We start from the raw sequence: 13,005 nt of genomic DNA, 5'->3' as shown, positions 1-13,005 counted from the left end.
ACACGTATTTCATCAATTATTTGTAACCTATTATAAAACTTTACGTTGAATACTGTGTTTTTCGTTCAAGACTACGGCTTTTTAAAACGATATTGTTGAGTCAATTCAGGTTTCATTTTAATTAATTTCATATCAATAGAAAAAAAAATTGTTACATGTTTATTTGTTTATAATTTTGTTGTGAGGCGTTTTTTCTTTCTGATGATATCATAAACACGAAATGCCTTCTCCTACGCGTCTAAAACAAAAAAAAACAAAAACAATGTTTTTAAGTCAGGCTGCACACAGAACAACGTACATAATGCTGTGATTTCTAATTGGAGTTATTTAGATAATTTCTATGAGGTTTAAGACAGCAAAGGTGTGCTTGTTGGATTCATTATAGACCGCAGAAAGTAGTTTCTCTTTCATGTGTCCTTTCTTGGAGTAAGGGAGATAACTTGCGTAACTAACGCTAAACGTTTGTAATCCTGTATTCCGCTAGAGGCGTACAATTACGTACACTTCGCCTTAACGACAAACGTTCAATATCATAGTTGAAATATGCCGTTTCAGAATCTAAAGGACTATGGGTAATTTTATATTTCGTACCCCAAATCGAAAATAACATCAAGTCCTTGGTTGAATTTCAATTGTTAATGATGTTTTTAACCAATCACGACGCTTTGGTGTACCTTTGAAAATAATACTTGTATCAACACGTAACGTCATTTTCAAATTGGCGGCGCAGGTCAAAAGGTCGTAGGGGAAAACGTCCGAGTTCCGTATCCAGTGTAAACAATATGGCCGCCGTCATAACGTCGAAGAAAGATGTGAAGTTCTGAACTTATTTTGATACAGTTTTACACGATTTTATTATACATTACCTTTTATATATTTGACCTTTGATACAATTGTACCTTTTATAATGGATACTACTGATCAAAACACTTCTTTAGATGATTTTTTAACCTGGAAAGTGAGTGCTTTGCGCGACTACCTGACCAAGAGAGGTATGACGAAAGACGGTACAAAAAGTGAATTGGCAGCTCTTTGCTATTCGGCCTCCGTTTTAAAAATTGAAGTCGTTCCATCTTCTTTTGAAATTATAAAAAACAACAAACTAGATTATCAGAACTTGCTAAAAAGAAACGGTCAAATTTTACCAGATCCACTTCAGATCCATGATAACTGGTTAGATGAGAAAAATGGCATGAAGAAATTCCCACCAGTCTATATATCTGACATTATCAAGTGGTACTTGAGTGAAAAAAATACATCTGGTAAAATGAAAGAGATTCTCCAAGACTATAAAATTGGCATGCTTATGAATATTTTAAGAATGGATTCTTGCAAGAAATATTCTATCATGACATTGATGCAAGATCCAAGTACTGTTTTCTTAGAGCCAAATGTGTGCCTTCACAAAAAATAAAAGATGAAGAACATGATGTCTGGGTGTGTGTTGAGAAAGCAAGAGGAGAAATTGGATCCTCATACTGCACATGCACAGCAGGGTAAGACTTGGCATACTCATGTTAATCACTATATAATGCACAGTCAAGTTCCTTGAATTAAATGCATAGAAAACGGTGTGGAAGGGTTTAACATATTAGTACAAAATATAAAGGAGAAAATTCATTACAAAAAAAAATATAACGCTTACAAAAAAATAAAGTCCAAAAAACAGTTATCAAGTAACACATGTAATAAATGTAATAATACAGAATAACCATTATTTATAAATTAAAGATGAAGACAAAAGGGTTGGGAAAATATTTAAAAAAATATTACTAAATTCAACCTGTATCTTTCTTTTTTTTTATAAATTTAAAACTAATTACTGTTTTGTCAATAACAGTTATCTTGTTGATTGACATGATTGACTTGCATAATTTGCTATAGTATACTGGGTATTGAACAAGATCATTTATTAGTGGTTTTTTTTCAGTTTGGGTGGAACATGTAATCATGTGGCTGGACTCCTTTTCCGAGTTGAGGCTGCAAACAAACTAGGCGCATCTGCATGTACTTCCCTTCCCTGCACATGGAAAGTACCATCAACAAGAATGTGTCCACAGTACACGGATGCCCCACTCGCACTATTATTTTCTATGTTTAGTGGACCGTGAAATTGGAATAAATTCTCTAATTTGGCATTAAAATTAGAATGATCTTATCAAAGGGAACATGTATACTAAGTTTCAAGTTGATTGGACTTCTACTTTATCAAAAACTACCTTGACCAAAAACTTTAACCTGAAATTTGCACTATCATTTTCTATGTTCAGTCAAGGACGTATAACTAACATATAATATACGTCCCTGGTTCAGTGAACAGTAAAATTGGGGTCAAAACTCTAATTTGGCATTTAAATTAAAAAAATCATATCATAGGGAACATGTATACTAAGTTTCAAGTTGATTGGACTTCAACTTCATCAAAAACTACCTTAACCAAAACCTTTAACCTGAAGCGGGACAGACGGACGAACGAACGGACGGACGAACGAACAGACGGACGGACGAACGGACGCACAGACCAGAAAACATAATGCTCTACTATCGTAGGTGGGGCATAGAAATAAAGGGAGTGAAGCCAACCAAAATTAAAGACTTAAGAATTATCAAGTCAAGACATGGACAATCAGGTATGTTTTTTTATTACCAAGCATGAGAAAAGTGCTATATAATTTGGCTACAGTTTCTGTAATAACTACTATACATGTACATCTGATCAAGTATTTTAAAGGTTGTGTACATTTTATATGACTTTAAATAGAATTTAGTATAAAAAAGTCATTAAATATCATTTATAATTTTTAATATTTTATTAGCCACACTATGTTTTTATTTCCATACTGCTATACCAATCCTTTTCTTATGTCATTGATTTTACCATGGAAACTATCTTCAAACTAATAAGGCATGTAACGAGATTTATTATAAAAATAAGATAAGGTAAGATTGGCAATCAGACAACTCAACAAGAAACCAAATGACACAAACATTAACATGTAAATTAATAAGTCAATCACATAATTGATAACTGCAACATGTATTAGCCAATATATGTCATGTGTTTTACTTTGTGTTTTGATACATGTATACACTCTTTTATCCATATTTCAGTATTGAAAACAACATCAGCATATGATTGAAAATATTCTTAATTCATGTCTATTGATCAAAGGGAGATAAGTAATTAATTGTTTTGGTTTTATTTCAGATAGTAAAAGACCTTTTATAATTAGTTTCCCAGTCCAAGTCACAGTACCAGCCCATACCTGAAAGTAAAGACAACTTGGACATTTTTTCTGCAGTACTCAAGAAGTCTATTCCAAATGCTTGTATTTTTAAAGGTACATTTACAATGTAATAATAAAATAAACTTCCTGAAGAATCTCAATACTGTTTTAAGTATTAATTTTCTTTCAAGTCTTTCTGTTTGATTTTTTTTAATTTGTTTGTTCTTTTGTTGTATGCATGCAGGTTTCAATAAATCTAAATTTACAAGAATAAGACAAAAAAAAAAATTGAACGATTTTTAGTTCATTAGTACAATGAAAAATTCGGGAAATTTTCCCGATTTTTTTTTTTTTATTGAATTTTCTACTGTAATAGGGGACTTCGTCCCCATAATATGAGGCAGGCATTACCTGTGAATGGGGACGAAGTTTGTTTAAATTATTTTTTGTTGTATTTAAATATTTGTTAAAAAAAAGATACGGAAATACCGTAAAGTTTCCGATTTTGGTTCTGTTGTTAGGGATTTTACTTGTGACGTTATTTAAGTTATGACGTCATGTTCAATGTTAACAAAGAAACGCAATGCATCAGGTAGGCCAATCTCCGGCGCAGAGCTCACATCCGTTCCGTACTTACTTCGTATCACTACACTAAAGGTAGCACTCCACAGTTAGGTGTTTAGTTTCGCATTTTGGCCCCTGTGGATTTTTCAAATATGAGAGCTAGTGTGCAATAAAATTCATTTTTGGATAGCTGAGTATTAAAATAGCCTTTGTATTGGGTTTATATGAACATCAAGATTATGTAATGTATGTAATATAGGCTGTTTTCTGTATGACAGTCCGTATTTGCATGTCCCTACCATACATTGGTCCGGCAATTATTGTAATGTTTTTTTTACAACTTTTTATCCACGAACTTTGTGATTGGATTTTACGAAAAAATGAGGCAAAGGACATTCATTTTTTATTTGATCATTAGGAAGATTTATGAAAACAGTTTCTAAAAAGGTATCACTCAAAGGCATTGAAATTCAAGTTTGATCCAAATTTTGGGGGGATATGTGACATGTCCACCCCCCTTTTTGCAATATTTTATGGTAAATAAATGCAGAATGTTGCCATGGATACACATAAAAAGAATTAATTTTCACTCTTTTAACTTTTGAAAATCAAATCTTTGGAATATACTGATTACATACCATATGCACATATACAACACAGACAGTTAGGTTAATGTATTAGAAATCCAGGAATAGGAGATGATAAAACATTTTGTGGCTCATTTTTAATTTTATTTTCTAACTGTGGAGTGCTACCAAAGACCCCTCACCTATTGATTATTGAAAGCTTTATCGATTTTTTTTGGCGTGACCGTAGTATTATGATGCATGTTGAACATTCATCATCGGACTAACGCCCTTGGGTGTATATTTAATGCTTAAAAACGGTAAAGTGTATGTTAAAGTAAGTTTACAACACTGGACACTTTAAATTTGCAAAACACTCATTTGCAAATCCGCCGCCGCCTCAAACAAGAGCTACAATGTCATGAATATAACCAAATTGTGCGGAATTACATGGGATTCAATAATTTCATTGGTTTTCTACTGTTACTATTATATTTATTTTGCTATTTAATTTATAAAAACATGGGATTTTCAATATCCCATGGGACAGGGCAAAATCCCATGGGATTGACCATTATCCCATGGGATTCCCATGGGATTTTTTTTTTGTCCCATGGGATAATTGTAGTCCCATGGGATATTTGTTGTCCCATGGGACAAAAAAAATCCCATGGGACTGTATTTATCCCATGGGATTTTTAATATCCCATGGGACAAATTAAAATCCTATGGGATTCAAGTTTTAAATATATAGATATAAATATACAGTAATGTGTATGTTACAATGTATTCTATTTGGTGGTAAATTGTTATAAGATGAATCTTTTTAATTGAATATCTTTTTTTCTTTGGAAATGTTAATTCAACTTATTGCTCTATAACTGTTCAAAACTAAACTTTTAAACAACAAAGCAGATAATGTAAGTATCAATATATGTTTATTCATGAATTATAGAATACTTTCTTGAAACACAATTATTTACCATTTGAAATCAATGAAAAGCTCTATTTTTAGGGTTAACATACTAATAGCTATTTAAGTAAGTCTATTTTTTTCACAATATCCCTCCACACAAAACATTAATAGTTTCTTATCATCCAGCATTGTTTGATGGTATCTATATAGTCCACTTTTTGGTCATTCAGCACAGAACTTTGACATTGTTGTGGTTTCAATATCTTTTGGTATTTAAAAGGACTTCAAATCCTTGACTGAGTGATGAAAATACTAACTGATCCAACTTTTGTCTTTGAATTTATTCTGGTCTTGTATCTATGTTTTCTCCATTTATTCTAGGTGATGAATTTCAATCCTTCTGAAAAAGAGAAGTTATGTATTATACAAAATTGTTTGGATACATGTAGCAATAATATGATTTTCAGTAAAAATAGCTATGCGGTATGGATTTAACTGAATGTTAAAGGTTGTCCAGTGTCATCAGTTGCTAACCTCCTACATCCTTTGGTTTCTGATGGAGAGTTGTCAAATTAGCAATATACCACATCTTCCTATTCTTATATTATACAACAATCAATTAATTTATTCTTCTTTATAACATTTGGGTATTTTCCCAAGTTGTATATATAATATATATATAAAGATCAATGTTAAAACTTTAGTCAACTATAATAACATTCCATTATTCACAAGAATTTGTAATATATTATACAAAATGCAGACAACAGAAACAATATTTCTTTACGCTTTTAAAGTTCTGACAGATTTCAACTTGTGTTTTATTTCAATCAAAAAATACCTTTGGATATATTGGAAATTATAACATTGATACAAAAAATTATATTGTTTTATCCTTATTTTATGTGTTGTTGGCTTGCCGTCTCATTTTAATATACATTTATACATACATTAATAATCTTCTTTTTTATCAAATGTAAAAATGGGATATTTTTTATTTTGATAATATCAAAACATTATAGTTCTATCGAATAACTTATTATCAAGTTAAAAAAAACCAATGTGTTTGATATTAATTTTAAGACATGTATAAATGTTCCAGATCATATCAGTTTTTGGACCATACGTTTATGGCCCAGAACATAAAAGTATACACTTACAGTCCCACCATATGCATACAGTCAGACCATTTGAGTATACTTGTAGTATAAAAAAGAAGATGTGGTATGATTGCCAATGAGACAACTATCCACAAAAGACCAAAATGACATAGACATTAACAACTATAGGTCACTGTACGGCCTTCAACAATGAGCAAAGCCCATACCGCATAGTCAGCTATAATAGGCCCCGATAAGACAATGGAAAAAAATTCAAACGAGAAAACTAAAGGCCTTATTTATGTAAAAAAAAGTGTCTAGTACCAGCTCAACCAAACATGTGTTTTTATTTCAACTGCAAACTTTTTGTATTAATCTATTAAAGATTTCAGTTATGTTGATCTGTACTGTACATTTGTTTCTAATAAACTTGACCAACTTCTTAAAATTGGGCAGACTGTATGCGTACAGTCCAAATACTCATATGTTCTGGAACATAAACATGATTAACAAGCATTTTCGAGGATGTCATGCTAAAATCTCATTAATATTAGTACTAAATTTTGAGTATAAACATGTAAATCCACAAGTTACTTACTGAAATTCATCGTGAACACTCACCAAAAACTTAAAGAGGATACAATTTAGAGGAAAGACTGGACAGATGAATGCACTAACACTATTTAATAAACAGGAGCATAAAACTTACCGAAAACAAGATGTTTTACATTTATCCTTCAGGAGCAGGATAATTGAAAAGTTTTTTTTTCTTTCTCTGCCATCCATCATATAAACTTTAAATTCATTCATGCAAAATATGAAAATCTGCAAAGGTATGACCTTTCAAGAACCTCAGCTTATCCACATTTTGAATTTTGAACTGTAATATTTGTCCTTTTCATCTTGCTGACAACCTAAACATAAAAAAATGATAAAAACATAATTCTAGATTAACTTTGTGTTTTTATTTTTGTTGGTACAAACAATTATCCCAACTTAAAAACAAAAACATCATCACAAAAAAGGAGGTCATAATAACCTCCGAAATATTTAAACAAACCGAAATTATTGCTTGATTAAGATCTTGTCATAAATTAATAGCATTGATACTCTTATTTTTGAAGACCATATATGTCTTTTGCATACTTATATTCCTTTGTACAAGAGTATGCATATTAAGATTGATTCCAAGGACTTTAATGTTAAATAAGCATGATTAGTTTTACAGTTTCTCAGCTCTATGTGTACATTTTGAGAGAATCTTGCAATACTGTTAATTCTGATATTCAGAACTTATTGTGAGGTTTTTATTACTGCAACTGAGAGCTGTATCTCAGTCTCATTTGGGATACATATATTAATGAGCTGAAGACCAGTGCCGAGATTTTCTCATTGCATTGAAGACCCATAGGTGACCTTTGGCCGTTGTCTGCTCTTTGGTTGGGTTGTTTTCTCTTTGTCAAATTCCCAGTTTCGTCTCTATAACATGTATGCAGATTTTTCTTATCATACAATTTTCAATCATGCAATTATTGAAAATAAGCAAAAAATAAATGCACAAAAAATTTAACATTGTTATTAAAGGCTTTTTTAAAATTCAAAACAGTTGCCTGCACTGTTAATTTCCTTGTTTGATTTATTTCATATTTATAAAGCCTTTATAACTAGCTAGATGGTATGCCGGGCGGATCCATCCATTATAAAAAGGGGGGTTCCCAACCCAAGACAAAGGGGATGATCCCATATTCATTTGATTTGTTTTATTGTCTCATACAAGAATATATACGGTTTAAGGGTGGAGATCAGGGATCCCGAAATTTTTTCAACTAACCACTGGGGATCTCAACCATTTAAAAGTTTTTCAAACATAGGGGGTGGGGGTGACCCCCATGGACTCTCCCTATATTTCATTTGATGTATTTTGTTCCATACAAGAATATATATATATGGAACCGTTTAGGGGTGGGGATCTTGACCGTTTACAAGTTTTCAAACTAGAGGGGGTGGGGTGACCCCCTAGGGACTTCCCTTTTATTTTATTTCATTTATTTTATTGTCCCCTACAAGAATATATATGGTTTAGGGATGGGGATCTGGATCATTCACCAGCACAAGATAATAGCACATTCTCAAATTGAACAGGGTGGGGTAACCCCCAGGGACTTCCCTTTAATTACATTTGATTAGTTTTATTGTCCCACATAAGAATATATGGTATAGGGGTGGGGTGATCCCCAGGGACCTTCCCTTTTATTTCATTTCATTAATTTTATTGTTCCCTACAGGAATATATATGGTTGAGGGGTGGGGATCTGGATCGTTTACAAGATAATATCACATTCTCAAATTGAACAGGGTGGGGTAACCCCAAGGGACCTCCCTTTCATTTCATTTCATTTGATTTATTTTATCGTCCCATTCAAGAATATATATGGTTTAGGGGTGGGGATCTGGACCGTTTACAAGATAATAGCATATTCTTAAATTGAGGGGGTTGGGATTACCTTCCATGGACTCACCCTCCCTTCTTTCTTCCCCCAAAAATACCCTTTAATAGACCCCAATGCAAAGATAATTTACATTAACTTCCCTTGATTTACACTTTAGAATATTACAGGTGTAAAGCTTTTAAGATAATACAACTGAAGACCACGCCCACCAACTGCCTTAGAGGGGCTTGTATATATTTTCCAAAAAGGGGGCCCTGAACTGACACCCCCCCTTTTTTTCCTCATTTCAATCACCCTGATATAAATTTAGTTTTTTTTCACTTACAATAGGAATGGTTTGAATTCCCCAATAATTTTAATATACCATTAATATCAACATATTTCATTTTTAAATCTGATAAATGAAGGGCAAAAGTTTTCTATGGGTAGAAATGGATAGTCACAGTACTAATTTGGGAAGCTTTCAAATTCACAACATGCCGGTGTCTGTGTTCAAAGTGCTAGGTTTTATCACCCTCGTTGTTTGTGGACTAACGATTTAGGCCTGTGGTGGATAATAGTGTGCGTGCATTATTTTTCTATACCTTCTTAATCAATATTTTCATATACTGACGGCAAGTGTTGTAATGTATCAATGTCTTATTTGAGACCAACGTGCTATTTACATGTGCGATCGAGAATGCAGGGGAAGGAAACTTGTCAATTATGACTATGTTTATCTTTAACCCAAAATAAAATAAGTTGCCGTAAAATTAACCTTGGGTAATCCTCAAATTGATTCAAAAGGGTTACGGGCTGTCTTTGTCTCAAACTAACTCGGCAGCGTCAAATAACAGTTGAGGGGTAAGGATCGTCTCGGGGGGGGGGGGGGTCTTTTTTTCTGTCTTCTTTTTTTTAGCTATATTTTTAATAACTTACACTTTTCCCCATTATTCTCTTAAAGCTTTTTTTGTCCGTTATTCTCTATTCTGTTCAGTGGTGGATCCAGAAATTTTCATTAGTGGGGGCCCGCTTCAGTCACGCTTCAGTGATTCCCTATATAAGCAACCAATTTTTTCAAAAAAAAGGGGGGCCCGGGCCCCCTCCCCCCCTAAATCCGCCTCTGCTGTTAATTCACATCCATACCCTCTTATGTGGACTTAAGGTGGTTTATTTTTTAGTTCTGGCAGAGACATAAGATACAATATATATATTCGGTATTACGCGATTAGTCTTTCTCATGCAGTTTCATGAAATAATGGTTTCATGCATATCAGCCAAGATTGTGCGTGAAATTTTAATAACCAATTCAACACTATATATAATAACAGGAAGGTCTTGTTATAATAGAAGCCACCCGGGGCAGTGGCGGATCCAGGAATTTTCATAAGTGGGGGCCCACTGACTGACCTAAGAGGGGCCCGCTCCAGTCACGCTTCAGTGATTCCCTATATAAGCAACCAAATTTTTTCCCAAAAAGGGGGGGGGCCGGGCCCCTTGGGCCCCCTTAAATCCGCCTCTGCGGGGTGATGGTCGGGGAAATTTGGACTGACATTGAAAAAAAGTTAAGGTTTTTCAGAATCCTCATTTCTATTATGATTATTATGAGTAATAGGATTATAAGAGAAATCAAGAATACTAAAAAATTTAAGGATAACTATATTTGATATGTCAGACCTTGCAAAGTCTTCATGTTTGCCAGACAGTTTTCACTTGGTTTGACCTTTTTTCAAGGATCAGTGAACAAGTTAAGCTTTTGTGGTCACAACCATATCTCAGATACCATAAACAATGTGTCTACTTTATTTACTTTTAATAATGGTATGGAATGATTGTAAGGTATGCATACATGTCCAACTGGCAAGTTTCATTTGACCTGGACCTTGTTTTCATGGTTCAGTGGTTATTGTTAATTTTTTGTGTTTTGGTCAGGTTTTCTAATATTGTATGCAACATGTCAAGTATATTTGTTGTATGAACATTTTTAGGGATGTACATGTTAGTCTGGCATGTTTTTACTTTTATTCAATTTTGACCTCATTTTTATGGTTCATTGCTTAATGTTACTTTTTTTTTTGCCAGTTTTTCTACTGTCTTATTTTCAAATTAGCAAAAGGTCAACTAGGTGCATATGTCATCTTACTTTATTTTCATAATACATCATGTACATTGGACAATATAAAAAATGGACCAAATGAAACAGAAATTAACAACACAAGGTCACCATACAGCCTTCAACAATGAACAAAACCCATACTGCCTAGTCAGCTATAAAAGGTCCAGTAATGACAATTCAAACGAGAAAACTGACAACCTAATTAATGTGCAAAAAATGGAAAAACAGATATGTTAAACATAAACAAACGACAATCACTGAATTATAGGATCCTGACTTGGAACAGGCACATCCATGACAAATTCTAATGCAATTATTTTGTATCAATGGTTCTGATTGGATGACAGTAAGCGTAAAATTCTCTATCTCCTTGTCTGTAACTAAGGAAGCCGACATTTTGAATTGCTGAATGTATTGACATGTAATTTCTACAATAATTAGCCAAAATACTCACATGTTGCACATAAAAATCTTCTTTTTATCAAATTTTATTACATTTTGAAGCGGCACAGAAGCCCGAAAACGCCTGGTGTTTATGTTTGCACGACACATTGCACGACGGAAGCATACCTATGACGTCACCTAGTGTAGGGACCAAAGAAGATAACTTCTTTTCGCGGAAATTTCTATATTGAAGATTTTACACTGAAATAATGATCAAAATTTAATTATAAACTTTTTTTGCATTAGAATAGAGATAACTGTATTGTATTTGAAGCTTTGCGGACGTCCATCGGTAGTTTCAGAGTTTGCGAAAAGTGTCAGTCCTCAGGATTTCACCTCCAAAATCTTGCATAGGACTGACACAATTTTAGTATTTTTCAATAGATTAATAGTGAGGACCAGCAGATTTTCTTCAAGGACCACCATGGCTAAAAATATTTCGCGAACTCTGTAGTTTTACTGTCGCAAATACCCGTTTACCTGTCTCCGCTACGCGTCGCCAGGTAAACTAAATTTGCGACAGTAAAACTACCGATGGACGTCCGCAAAGCTTCAAATACAATACAGTTATCTCTTAATTGGGCAGGGTATAAGGAACTTTGAAAATGTTTATTTTTTGTGGTTTGGTCTATTTTCCGGATACTGTAAGTAATAAGGCCCCTTTATTTAGTGAATGGAATGATTGTAAGATGCACATGTCTGTCTGCCATATTTTATATGACCTTGACCTCATTTTCATGGTTCATTGGTCAATGAAACACTGCATAGTTTTGTCAGTTTATCATATGTTTAAAGTTACAGGTAGATTAAATTTGGTGGATATATAACAATTGTAAGGTGTGCATGTCTGTCTGGCAGATTTATATAACCATGACTGCATTTTATGGTTCTTTGGTTAATGATAAGTTTTCTTGGTTTTGTCATTTTATCAGATATTATAACATGCATAAGCATAGGTCTACTTGTTGTTGTACGGAATGACTACAAGGTATCATATAAAAATAAGATGTATGTCTGCCAAGGTTAATTTTACTGTGACCTCATTTTCATAGAATAATGATAATATTAAACAGCAAGAATGATGAGCAAGTTGATGGTACGGTATATACAAATGAGGCAAAATTTTCAGTTGCCTACTAATTATGTAAAAGTAGTTATTTTTGTTTTTAGTTTATTAAATGATAATGTTTACCCTTTTATGTGTAGGGCAAGAACATTAAAGATAAAGGGAAACTTTAAACAGAAGAAATTATCAACAAACATAGATTTACAGAGGTCAACAAAGCCTAAATGGTATGTCCACTGTTATAAAAGTTTTGGTCATAATGATCAAATATTTATTAAAATAAGATGTGGTATGACAATGTATGATGAATGAGAAAACTAGCCAACAGAATTCAATTTAGTGGATGTAAGCATTGTAATTACTTATTAGAGGCCATTGATGACCTGTAAGTAATGAGAAAACCCATACCCTATACATGTGATAGTAATCTATAAAAGACAACACTGACAAAATTTGAAACAAAGCATCAATTCAAACTTCAAATATACCAGACTAATTTATAAAAACAAAAAATTATGAAAAACAAAAATGACCGATATGAACCAACTTCAACCACTGAACTATGTACAAGCTCCTG

At 33.1% G+C, this 13,005-nt stretch overlaps 1 long non-coding RNA gene and 1 pseudogene across 1 annotated transcript; one reads left to right on the top strand and one right to left on the bottom strand.

Moving 5' to 3' along the window:
- The first annotated feature begins 691 nt into the window (after positions 1-691).
- LOC143084276 (uncharacterized) lies at positions 692-2,111 on the top strand (annotated as a pseudogene).
- Positions 2,112-5,587: 3,476 nt separating this feature from the next.
- On the bottom strand, positions 5,588-9,651 carry LOC143081976 (uncharacterized). The gene is made up of 3 exons (XR_012980189.1): positions 9,408-9,651; positions 7,083-7,287; positions 5,588-5,673 (listed from the first exon to the last, which is right to left on the bottom strand). It is a non-coding gene; the product is annotated as an uncharacterized LOC143081976 (long non-coding RNA).
- Positions 9,652-13,005: the final 3,354 nt, after the last annotated feature.

This window comes from Mytilus galloprovincialis, chromosome 7 (genome assembly GCF_965363235.1).
Source record: "Mytilus galloprovincialis chromosome 7, xbMytGall1.hap1.1, whole genome shotgun sequence".
In the NCBI taxonomy this organism is placed as follows: domain Eukaryota; kingdom Metazoa; phylum Mollusca; class Bivalvia; order Mytilida; family Mytilidae; genus Mytilus; species Mytilus galloprovincialis.
Note: the sequence above shows the minus strand (reverse complement) of the source record. Positions and strands in the feature narration are given on the sequence as shown.